At 39.8% G+C, this 10,708-nt stretch overlaps 1 protein-coding gene across 2 annotated transcripts in view; it reads right to left on the bottom strand.

Moving 5' to 3' along the window:
• Positions 1-9,629, bottom strand: part of FER (FER tyrosine kinase) — a 414,063-nt gene extending 404,434 nt beyond the window's left edge. Inside the window, exon 1 of one of the 2 annotated variants that reach the window (XM_019653136.1) lies at positions 9,563-9,629. The gene's annotated coding sequence lies outside the window, so the exon portion shown is untranslated. The remainder of the gene's footprint in view (positions 1-9,562) is intronic. The other variant, XM_019653135.1, reaches the window with a different exon arrangement.
• Between the last annotated feature and the right edge of the window lie 1,079 nt (positions 9,630-10,708).

The raw sequence follows: 10,708 nt of genomic DNA, 5'->3' as shown, positions 1-10,708 counted from the left end.
CTTATACGGCGAGTATATAACAAACTCTGTATTTTGAGTGGAAATGTTAGGGGGTCGTCTTATACGCCCAGTCGTCTTATACGCCGGCAAATACGGTACCTTCTTTTTCTTTCAGTGACCCACCCACCCTGACTCTCAGTCCATGGGGTTCAGACTGTGTGGCTGACCACACCTCCTATTTTGAGTTCCAACACTTAGAAGCTGATCTAGATCTGGCCTTCCATCACATGTTATCCCCCTAACCACAGAGTGGAAATATGACCCAACTCATTTAAGGAAATGTAATCCCAGGACTTACACTAAAACTATGGGTAAGAAAAGCTCTCTTTATGTTGTACTTGCTAAACTAAAAGACTGTAAGCCAGGAACCATCAGAGAGCGCCACATGGAGAAAGCCTACCTGTAAATATATCTAAAACAAGAGAAAGCCACTGGTATGTCCAGAGGCCATTGTTTGAGCCCATCAAATCCATCTGTACCTGAAGACAGCACACTCTGTGCACCCCAGTGTCCTAAACTAGTAGGGTTTCGGTCTCATACAACTGAAGGAAATTGAAAAATCTAATATTACCAGTTATTAGATGAAGCTGACATCAGTTTTCAAAGGAAAAAAACTGAAGCCTAAAGAACTAAATTATTTGCCTAAATCCATACAACTAATTACTGGTGGCACAGATTCAACCCTAGGCAGGTCTGGTTCCATCATACTCTCTCGGAAAAACAGTCTGAAAGTCCTCTATGCTTTATAATTATCTGTAACCATAAGGTAAGTCCTTACATGAAGTGAGTACTCTATTAACACTTGTTGAACAACCAAAAAAGGAAGAATCGTATGCCTTCCTGCTCTCTGTCCCATTCCTGCAACAACTTGCCTCTGTGTGACACAGAACATTTCTGCATTAGTTTTATAATGTAGGCTACCTCGAGGACATGTCTATTTCTTCACCATCTTCGTCCTCTTTCAAAGATGTTACTGTATAGAATTGCAAGTATCTCTAAGTTAAGGCACTTCAGTCCCAGAATACCAGTTCTAGTCACAGGATAAATCAAGATCCATAACACATATGGAAATCAGAACCTTAGAAAGAGGCCATCACCAAGGTCTAGCTATGATTCTGTCATAATTAATCATGAAACTCACAAAAGGACACCTATATTATCCTATAAGTGAGATATTGTTTATGTTAGTATTTTAAGGTATTTGTAACAATTACATTAATTTCCAGAAAGTAGCAGCTATTTACAAACAATCAAATCTCTTTCAGATATTGTTGAGGGTGAGAGAGAAGGAAAGTGAAACAGGATTTATGAATTATCAGATCCCTGACATTTTCAAGAAATCTGCCTAAAAACTATGAGAATTTTTGTCAGAGCTAGAACGTCCGATAACAAAGTTTCACAAGTTAACCTTTGTTTCCCTAGAAGGTGTGGTGTATTGATTCACATCCAGATCCAAGACTCACTGGATGCAACACTCCAATGTTAAGCTTATTCAAAAGTGGCTATTTTCTGGCTAAGATCCACTACTTTCTTAGGTTTCTTTACTTTTTCTCCCCTTTTAGCAGCTGGCCTTTTTTTTCAGGAAAATTTTTTACAATGAAACATTTTTATCACTTAACCAAAGTTATAATATAGGACAATCTCAAACAGCGAACAAGCCATCACAAGATGTGGACACTGGGCAGTTAGCTAAGATCATGCATATCTTAAGATCTCACTTCCTAAGAGGAATTCGTTTCAGCAAAACTGCAAATATTTCAACATGGACTTTAGAGTCACTCCCAAATAGTTAAAACTGATAAATTCAGGATAGCTAATGATTTACTATATTTACACTTACCATTTCTATGTATTTCATGTTTAGCATATGAAAGACCTAAATTCATACCCCGGGTATCACTTCATGGCTGGGCCTCCTTGGATAAATGCATGACCTGAGATTGGTTCCAGATCCCAAAAAGAAAATGTGTACAAGCGATCCAATTTATAGAGTTGTCATAAAAATAAAAACAAATGTACAAAAAGTTTCTAGGAATTATAGTAGGCACTAAACAAATATTAATGCCCCTCCCCCATAACAATATCTGAATGCACGTAATTTACTAAAAAAATTTTACTGACAGAAACTATTTCTACCTTGGAGGTTAAAATGTTGAGGAGGGATGAAAAAAAGAATATGCATAAACAAATAATTATAGAAGTGTAATATAATGTTACTATATATCTGTAAGAAAAAAATCAGCCTCCTGCTTTATAAAATGTTTGTTATATATAAATCTAGTTTGTCCAACATAACTATTTGTAAACAATTGGAATAGTGCTCTAACAAGTTATTTGCCATTAATAATTATCTGAGACAGCAGCATTATTCAGTTCCCTTTAATTACTCTACTATTGCCAATTTATTCAATACATAGAAAGTAAAGAGGCCTGACAAAGTGATAGTACTTAACCAGAATATACAGATTTAGAGTAAGTTCAGAATGGATACGAAATGTGACAATGACTAGATCTGTGTCATAAAGTCCACCATACACCACAGACTCTATACTGAAACAAACTAAAAAGTGATGCTTGAAAATGTTTCCTTTGTTCCAAGGCAAAGCAAAATTTGCAAAACCTTAGTGGAAGCTGAGATGATTAATCTATTACATATAAGAGCGAAAGAGAGAAAACATGGGATTCCAAAGGAAATACATAATTCAAAAGAAAGTCAGGACACTGTATAAACATTTCCATGAAGAGGTGGTATAAATGCTGGGTGGCTACTAACCCAGTTGTTAGCTGTAGAAGGTGAAATGAACAAAAGAGCCCTACCAACTAACTGAAGCTTGGGAAATCCTCCCAAGCTAGCCTCAGAGAGCAGAAGGGACACAAACTACAGAAGTGTTCAACTCCAAGGAGAAAACTATCCAAGAAACAGCAGCGAGCAGCAAGCCTTACAGTGATCAAGGACTAACTTTTCAACTTTGTGACAATGCAGTAGGCTTTGTGATTGAGCCAGAAATGCTCTTGTTCTGCAAACCCCAGGACACAAGAGTCAGGCCTAAGAACCTTTGCCTATATACTAATGATGTAACGCAAACTCATTCAGCCTTCATTTTGGAAGCAAAAAATGGTTTAACAACTTTAATGACTCGAGTCCTATTATAAAATTATTAAGGATCTGAAGGGATCACTTATATTTTTCAATTAAATTTGACTGTATTTTATGGAGGCAGTTATAACCTGGATCCACAAAGTTTTTGAGAAATACCACTTGCTAATAATGTCAAAGGGTCTAAGAATATAGATTTTCTAAGTCTTCATTTCTAACTGTATATTATACACACTACATCCACACAGGATGAGCTATTTAAAAGCAATCACATTCACAGCAATGTAATTTTAAAGACACTTTTCTGACTGAGCCAATGTAAAAAGCATTTTTATATATTATATAAAATACTACATATACGTGTGTGTGTGTGTGTATATATATATTTATACACTAAACACCTAGAATATATTCTAGTACTCAGAGTTTCCCTTTCTCTGATAGCTTTCGCTTTAATAAACCTTTCTGCAAAGCTGGAATAAAAAAAAGTTTCCCAGGCCGGCCGAGCGGGGCATTGGTTAAGAGTTGGCTTGGGACACCAGCTCTGAGCAGCAGGGCCCCAGTTTGGATCCCACATGAGGGCCAGTGACGCTGTGCTCTCTACAGCTAAGATAGTGAACAACAGCTCTACCTGAAGCTAGGCTGCCGTGAGTGGCCGGCGACGGCATAGGCTGCAGTGGAGCTGGCCAGCAGCTGGCATGAGTTTTCATGAGCTGCTGTGAGTGGCCATCCAATTGCCAGCAACCAATCTGCCTCACCTGGGAAGAGCGCCATAATACCAACATGGGCCAGTGAAGCGACGTCCTCCACAACTAGACTGAAGAACAAAAGGACAGCAACTTCTCTGTTGCCCTTCCCCAACTCCCCAACACTGTTCCCCTCCCCTAACTCCCCAATAAAATCTTTAAAAAAAAAAAAAAAGTTTCCCCTTCTCTTAAAACCATTTGCCCCACTATGGAAATACTTTTTCTGCAAGTAAAATAATTTATACTAAAAGAGTAATTTTAATTTTTCGACAATAATTAGTGTTATTTTATTTACAATAAAGACCATGCTGTGCTTGCTTTGGCAGAATATATCCTATAATAAAGACCATGGTGCTGTTATTCAAATATTTTTAAATGTTTGTTATCAGTTATTCTGACTTTTAAATGTACAACTCTTCATTATCAATTAACATAAAATTAGCAATCTTTTTTTCTGTTGCATTACAAGACTGATTTTAAAGTGGCGAGATATTCACTTCAGGAAAATGTGTAACTTGGGTCTCAACTGTAGCACTATAAGGTGTGTCTCAAGTATTTGTTACTAATAATAGTTACACACATTTTTTTTAAATGACTCACTTTCCTTAATAAATCAGAGAAGACTCAAGTTTATCCCTACAATGACGTCATTTTCAATCGTGCATTCTGATATGCTTTCTTGAGCAGGAGAGAACCAGATGGAATTACAGACAGCATGAGAGGAAACTGCACATTGGTATATGTCACACATGTAAGTATCTTGTACTAGATGAGAAAAAAATTGAAAATCACTGACTTAGATAAAATCTCTGTTTTACTGCTAGGTGAGTCAATAAGGACTATCTGGTTCAACTCCTAACTCTTCACTCAGTTCAGTGTTTGCTTCACAACACTCAATAACTATAGGCTGGTCTGTGCATTTAAATTGTGTGTGTTCTTCAAACAGAACAGAAACAAACTCATAGACACACAAAACATTTTGATGGCTGCCAGATTTGGGGGGGAGGGTTTGGAGTAGGGAGGTGAGGAAGAGGTAAAGAATCACAAATTGGCAGTTACAAAATAGTCATGGGAATGTAAAGGATGGCATAGGGAATATACAATAACTATGTATGGTGTCAGGTGGATACTAGATTTATCGGGGAACCCACTTTATAAATTATATAAATTTCTAACCACTATGCTATACACCTGAAACTAACATAATATATACTAATTATAATTTTAAAAAAATAAAAAATTTTTAAGTATATTTGTTGAAAGGTGTGGAAGTCAGTGATTAAACTTATATATAAAGTATAAATAAAAAGTGTGCATTCTTTAAAAATTAAAACTCTGTACTTATAGGACACACATTTTGAAATCCTCCTTAAAAAACAATCATATACATCAGAAGGAGGCAGAAAATATTCAACTAAGAGTTTTACCTATTATTACATTAGAAAATATAGTTTAAGTTTTAAACAGATTAAGGAAAAGTAGTTTAAGTTGGGGAAGAACACTAGTTAGAGACTTAAGAAAGTAATGTTTAGCTTTTCTGTACCACTTTTAAGAAAATATTTGTGGTTTAAATGAAAAGAATTTTGGGAAAGCATCCAACAAAGATGATAATATTACTAAGGTTAAAGAAAAATAATTCAGGAATTCAGACAAACTAGACATATTTTAAGGTAAAATGCACTTAAATTTCTGATTATCCCTACTAAGATACAGGAAGTGAAGAACTATAAAAGAACTAATTACTTGCTCCATCTGTACAGATGCAAATGTCATTCAATTTAAGTAAACTTAATGTACATTATTTTAATTTCCTAAGTCTAAAATATAGGGCCTTTTAGGATGGTAAAACAAATAGTAATAGTACAAGAGATAAAATTAAAACTATAATGTAAGGAACTGAATATGGAAATTGAGGACTGCCTAAATTCAGGCATTTTTACCTAGATTGTCTAATTTCTTTTTCATAACAATCTTGTGAAGCAATTTTATCATCCTTATTTTGCAGATAAGGAAACTATGGTTTAAAGAGATTAAGTAACTTGCCCAAAATTCCACATATGAAAATCCTGATTTCTAACGAAATCCAGATTATCTGGCTCAAAAAAAAAAAAGAATCTTTGTACACTACACCTTGTGACCCAGCAAGAAAAACCTACATTAAAATTGCCAGTCTTTTAATCAAAACCTTCTGAAGGAGGAGACAATATCAAGCTTATAGCAAGTGGTGATAATGTATAGACTAAAAATTACTGGTTTCATCAGTACATATGACTGTTTAAGAAATAATTATAAATTACGCATGACATTACATTTTAAGAAGCTGCGTATGTAATAATGCAAAAATGAAGAAATCTGAAAATTTTTGTAGAAAGGCACTACGTAAACTTCATCTTGCCTAGATATTTTGAATCCCAAAGAAAAAACTTGAGCGGCCCCCTATTCTGTCAGCCATAAAGCAGTTTCATTTGGGTAATGATTATTATGTTCATACTTATGAAATAAGAAGTACATAACTGCTTGGGTCTGATTCTTTCATTCTGACTCTAATACGTCCTCTATTTATTCATTTCCATTTTTCATCCAGATCTTGGAGCCCTCTTCAATTTAGGGTAACTGAGTCTCAAGTTCAGGAACTCCTGCAAGCTTCGATCCAAGTGCAGATATGCTGCAATGAACACCATAAAACTGCCATGATTGGTGGAGTGTTACAGAAGAAACAAGTTTGTCATTTTCCAAAGCATTAACTATCATGGAATTGTTGGTGATTTCTCTTGTTGATAATTTTACTGAATTGATTTTAAAACATTTAATTTTTATAATAAAAATAGGAAAGTAAGAAAAGGAAAGAGGAAGGGAGGGAGGGAACGGATGGGGTAGGGGGGACCTAGAGCTTTGATTAAAAAATATCTAAACATCTTAGTCTTCCCAAAGTTCCAAAGCTGACCTGCTTGTTTCCTTTAATCTCTGTGATGTGATACATTAACCATACGTAAGCATGCGAAAGTCAAATGAGATGGAAAAACAATAACGAGGTAATCCAAATATCTATAAATTCTGAGACATAGCTCTTAATTGCAATATTTAAGAAATTAATTATAAAAATGAGGTAAGTATGAAAAACAGATTGAGGGTAAACTAAAACTGAAAGGCAGGATTCAAATACTTGAAGAGTGCAGAAACTTCCTAACTATGGAGAAATTACAAACACAATAAATATATGTAAATATGCGAACTTCCAGCCATTTCTTATTCTTTTATTAAACTGAAGTTCTGTATTAAAATATTCCTTTAGCAACACCATGAAACAACATCCAACAAAGTTCTGAGTCTTATCAGAATACTGACTTAAATCTCTAGATAATTACATGTAATTCATTTTCCATTAAATAGTTCTATTTACCAAGTTCACATTTGCAAGCTTTCTCCTTCCATTACCAAAATACATTCTTATTCCAAAACACTATATTTAGGTTTATCTAATTTATTAAATATGTTACAAAACATTGCATAGTCCCTTGGACCTGTCTTCAAAAAAAGATGCTCATTTTAAAATCAAATACAAAACTAGAATCTGGTTTGGACACAGGAGTCCAATTTTAAAATAAAACTTTTGTATAACAAGTTCATTAGATTTTTTTTTCTAATTATCAAAATGTAATTTACTCATCTGGGCCTTGATTTCCTAAGATGATTTCCTGCTCATTCACAAGACTGCTTTATAATAGTCTCATGGAACTAAATTACTATAGGTTTTATAAACACTACTTCCATCTACAAATGGAAATAAGCACCTTAAAATGTTTTGGTATAATATATATTTATGCTGGTTTTCAAACTTGATGATTCCAGTTCCGCTGTTCCTTAATATTTACCATGTAACAACTGTTTTGAAAATGTTATTGCTGTGTAGGTAGTTGGGAGGTAACTGTACAATTCAACTTTTCTGCATTGCTTGAAATGTTTCATAGTGAAATACTGGAGGAAAAGAAAATGGCAAATTTGAAATGGTCCCAGAGTTATAACTACCTAACAGGTGAAGATGAAATGAAAGTAATCTGTCTATCAAAAGCCTGGATTATGTCTTCCAAACTAGACATCAACTTTTGAAGTAGTGCAGAAGCTGCATTAACTGTACCCTAAATAATTTTACACGGTATATATTTAATGCTGCCGATCATCAGTGCAGAAGACAAATAGATTTTCACCAAAGGTCTTTCATGGAAGAAAACAAGAGAAAACGTTTCCATATACACCTGTGTACTCTCTTAATATATCCCCAATACCTTTGTAAGCACGGTTCCCTTGGCTAGAGAGTACTAACAGAAAAGATTTCCTGGATTACAAAAGGTACACTCAGCCTTCCTTTGTACTGACTAACAAACGTGTGGCTTTTCACAAATATGTCTTCAAAAAGACCAAATAGGTATACCAGGACTACAACACTGCACTAGTGAAATAATTACATTTTGCAACATTTTTTTTTAAATCCCGTTCCCATTCCATAGGTTGAAAAGTATTTTCTAGTCTAAAATAGTTTTGGTCTATTCTTACTGATTTTTCTGTTACACGTTTATATATAGTGACTCCATTAAAGAAATTTTTTATCTTAAAATACCTGGAGAAAGAGAAAAATGGTACTACCCTCTTTAAAGTAGTTGTCAAAGTGACAGTCACACCAACTATGATTATACGCAGCTTCTTGCGAAAAGATGAAGGCTTTAATTTTTTTTACATTAAGGCGAACGAAAAACGAAGCAGCCTTAATAAATTTTTATATTTGGGATTGAGCAACACTAGAAAATATCACAAATGTACATAGTAAAAAGTGACAACTTCACAGGTAAGTCCTTAATTTGTGCACGAAGTACCCCTGCGGGACTAATAGCAACCCCAGGAGCGTGTTTCAGAAAGTTCATACTAAGGGAGACTTTAAGGCAGAAAGCTGACCCAAAGGTGTCTTCAAACACCTCCTCAGTCCTAAATAGCAAAGTAAGAACAGAGCAGAAATTGCCCCAGCTGCACTAGCTTCACATTTAACAGTTTATTATCTCCTGACTGTCTCTTCCAGGTCACCTCTGGCCAAGACCGGAGCACGGATAGGAGGAGGGCGGGGCGGAGAGGGGATAAAAGCAGGAGGCGGGGAAGCTGACCTACAGGAGAAGGCTGGGGTCGGGCTGCGGGGGTCACGGGAGACTGCAGAGCCCCGGCGGCAGGAAGGGACTGGTAGAACACCTAGGAGTCGGAGGTAGCCCCCACAGCCGGAGGGCCGCGTCAGGAGCAGCGCACGGAGAGAAGGGGGTGCAGGCGTGATGGGCAGTGCCCACAGTACCCCCTGCACCGCCCCACACCCTGCAGCCCCCCGAGCCAGCGACGGGGCGGGGCCGTGGCACCCGCCCCCTCAGCCTCCCATCCCGGGTGGGTGCGAGAGGCGGGCCTCGCGGGCCGAGTGGGCAGCCGGGCCAAAGCCCCGAGCAGGAATGCTCCGCCACAGCCGGCGGACGGGCGGGAGACCCCGCAGCCTGGGGCGGGGGAGGGGGGTGGCTGAGGGCGGAGGAAGAGCCTTCGGCGCAGCCGCCGCAGCCAGGGCAGAGTCCCAGGCGCCCCTCTACGGGCAGGGAGTGTTGCCCCCGTTCTCGGACGGCCTTCCCTACTCTTCCCCCCACCCCCGGCGTTGCCCCGGGCAACAGCGCCCGCCGCCGGCGGCGCGAAACTCACTTACCTAGAACCTGACAAGCAGGAGCCCCTCAGACACGGGAGCCAGTCACCACCCCGCGTCACGGGGGCCGCCACAGCCAATGGGCGCCGCTGTCAGAAGCCTCTGCGGCCAATCCAGCTGCACTCCGGTCTCCGGGCACCCTCGAAGCTTCAGCCAATGGGCACGAGGGGAAGGCGGGCGCTACCGTCCGGCCCCCAACCCCCTCCTCCACCACCTCCCAGGAGGCGGGGCGCGGCCGATTGGCCCGGGCCCCGGAGGGGTGGGGCTCGGGCTCGGGCTCGGGCTCGAGGCCGGGTGGGCGCGCGTGGACCCCCGGCAGTGGGCGCGGCCAGGGGAGGTGTGGCGCTGCGGCCACCGCCCTCTGGCCCGCTCCCGGGGTCGGGCGGGGTCTCGAGGTCCTGTTTATGCTGCTCTCTTGGTCCCTGTAACCCGCTCCTCTGTACCGGTGTCTGGGGCTGCCGGGGTGGGAGTGAGGGCGGGATGGGCCGGAGGCGGACGGCGGCGTCACAGGAAACTTTGGGAGAGTCGCCTGGCCACGGCCGGGAAGTGGCCGGGCCGGGAGATGATAAGCTGGGGCGGCCTGGAAGGGACTACACGGCGGATCGGAAAGGAATCCGTAGAGTCGGGGCGGTGGCGTGATTAAAATGTTCAGTGTTCCCGCGGGGTGCTGCGTGATCCCGGGAGCTGGTATCTGCGGGAACGGAAGCTGTTTTGGGAACGCGGATCCCCCACCTCTAAATACGCATTTTTCACCCTCGGAATCAGTCGCTTTTCCATGTACATTTTATTTGCGTCCGTTGTAACGCTGATTCCTTTAGAATGGTTTTCTGCTTCTCCAGTGGATTCTGAATCCACTGAAAGGCAGGGACTGTGTCTTTCTCATTCCTGTAGTCCCCAGTGCCTGAGACTGTCTTTTAAAAAATTAAAAAGTTAAGACACTCAGTGCTGGATTTATGATAGATGCTGTTTAACAGCGTACAGCAGGTCCTGTGAATGGTGCTTATAATAATCCCTTACCTCTTGGAGATTCTAGAACTCCCGAAAAACCCAAATTGGTTTGCTCTGCATGTGAGGGCTGTTTCTTAAGTGTCCTTCACCAAAAGAACTTAGTGGACAGTGAGTAATGTGAGCTACATAAAGATAACTAGG

This window comes from Hipposideros armiger, unplaced genomic scaffold (assembly GCF_001890085.2).
Source record: "Hipposideros armiger isolate ML-2016 unplaced genomic scaffold, ASM189008v1 scaffold_196, whole genome shotgun sequence".
Classification (NCBI taxonomy): Eukaryota; Metazoa; Chordata; class Mammalia; order Chiroptera; family Hipposideridae; genus Hipposideros; species Hipposideros armiger.
Note: the sequence above shows the minus strand (reverse complement) of the source record. Positions and strands in the feature narration are given on the sequence as shown.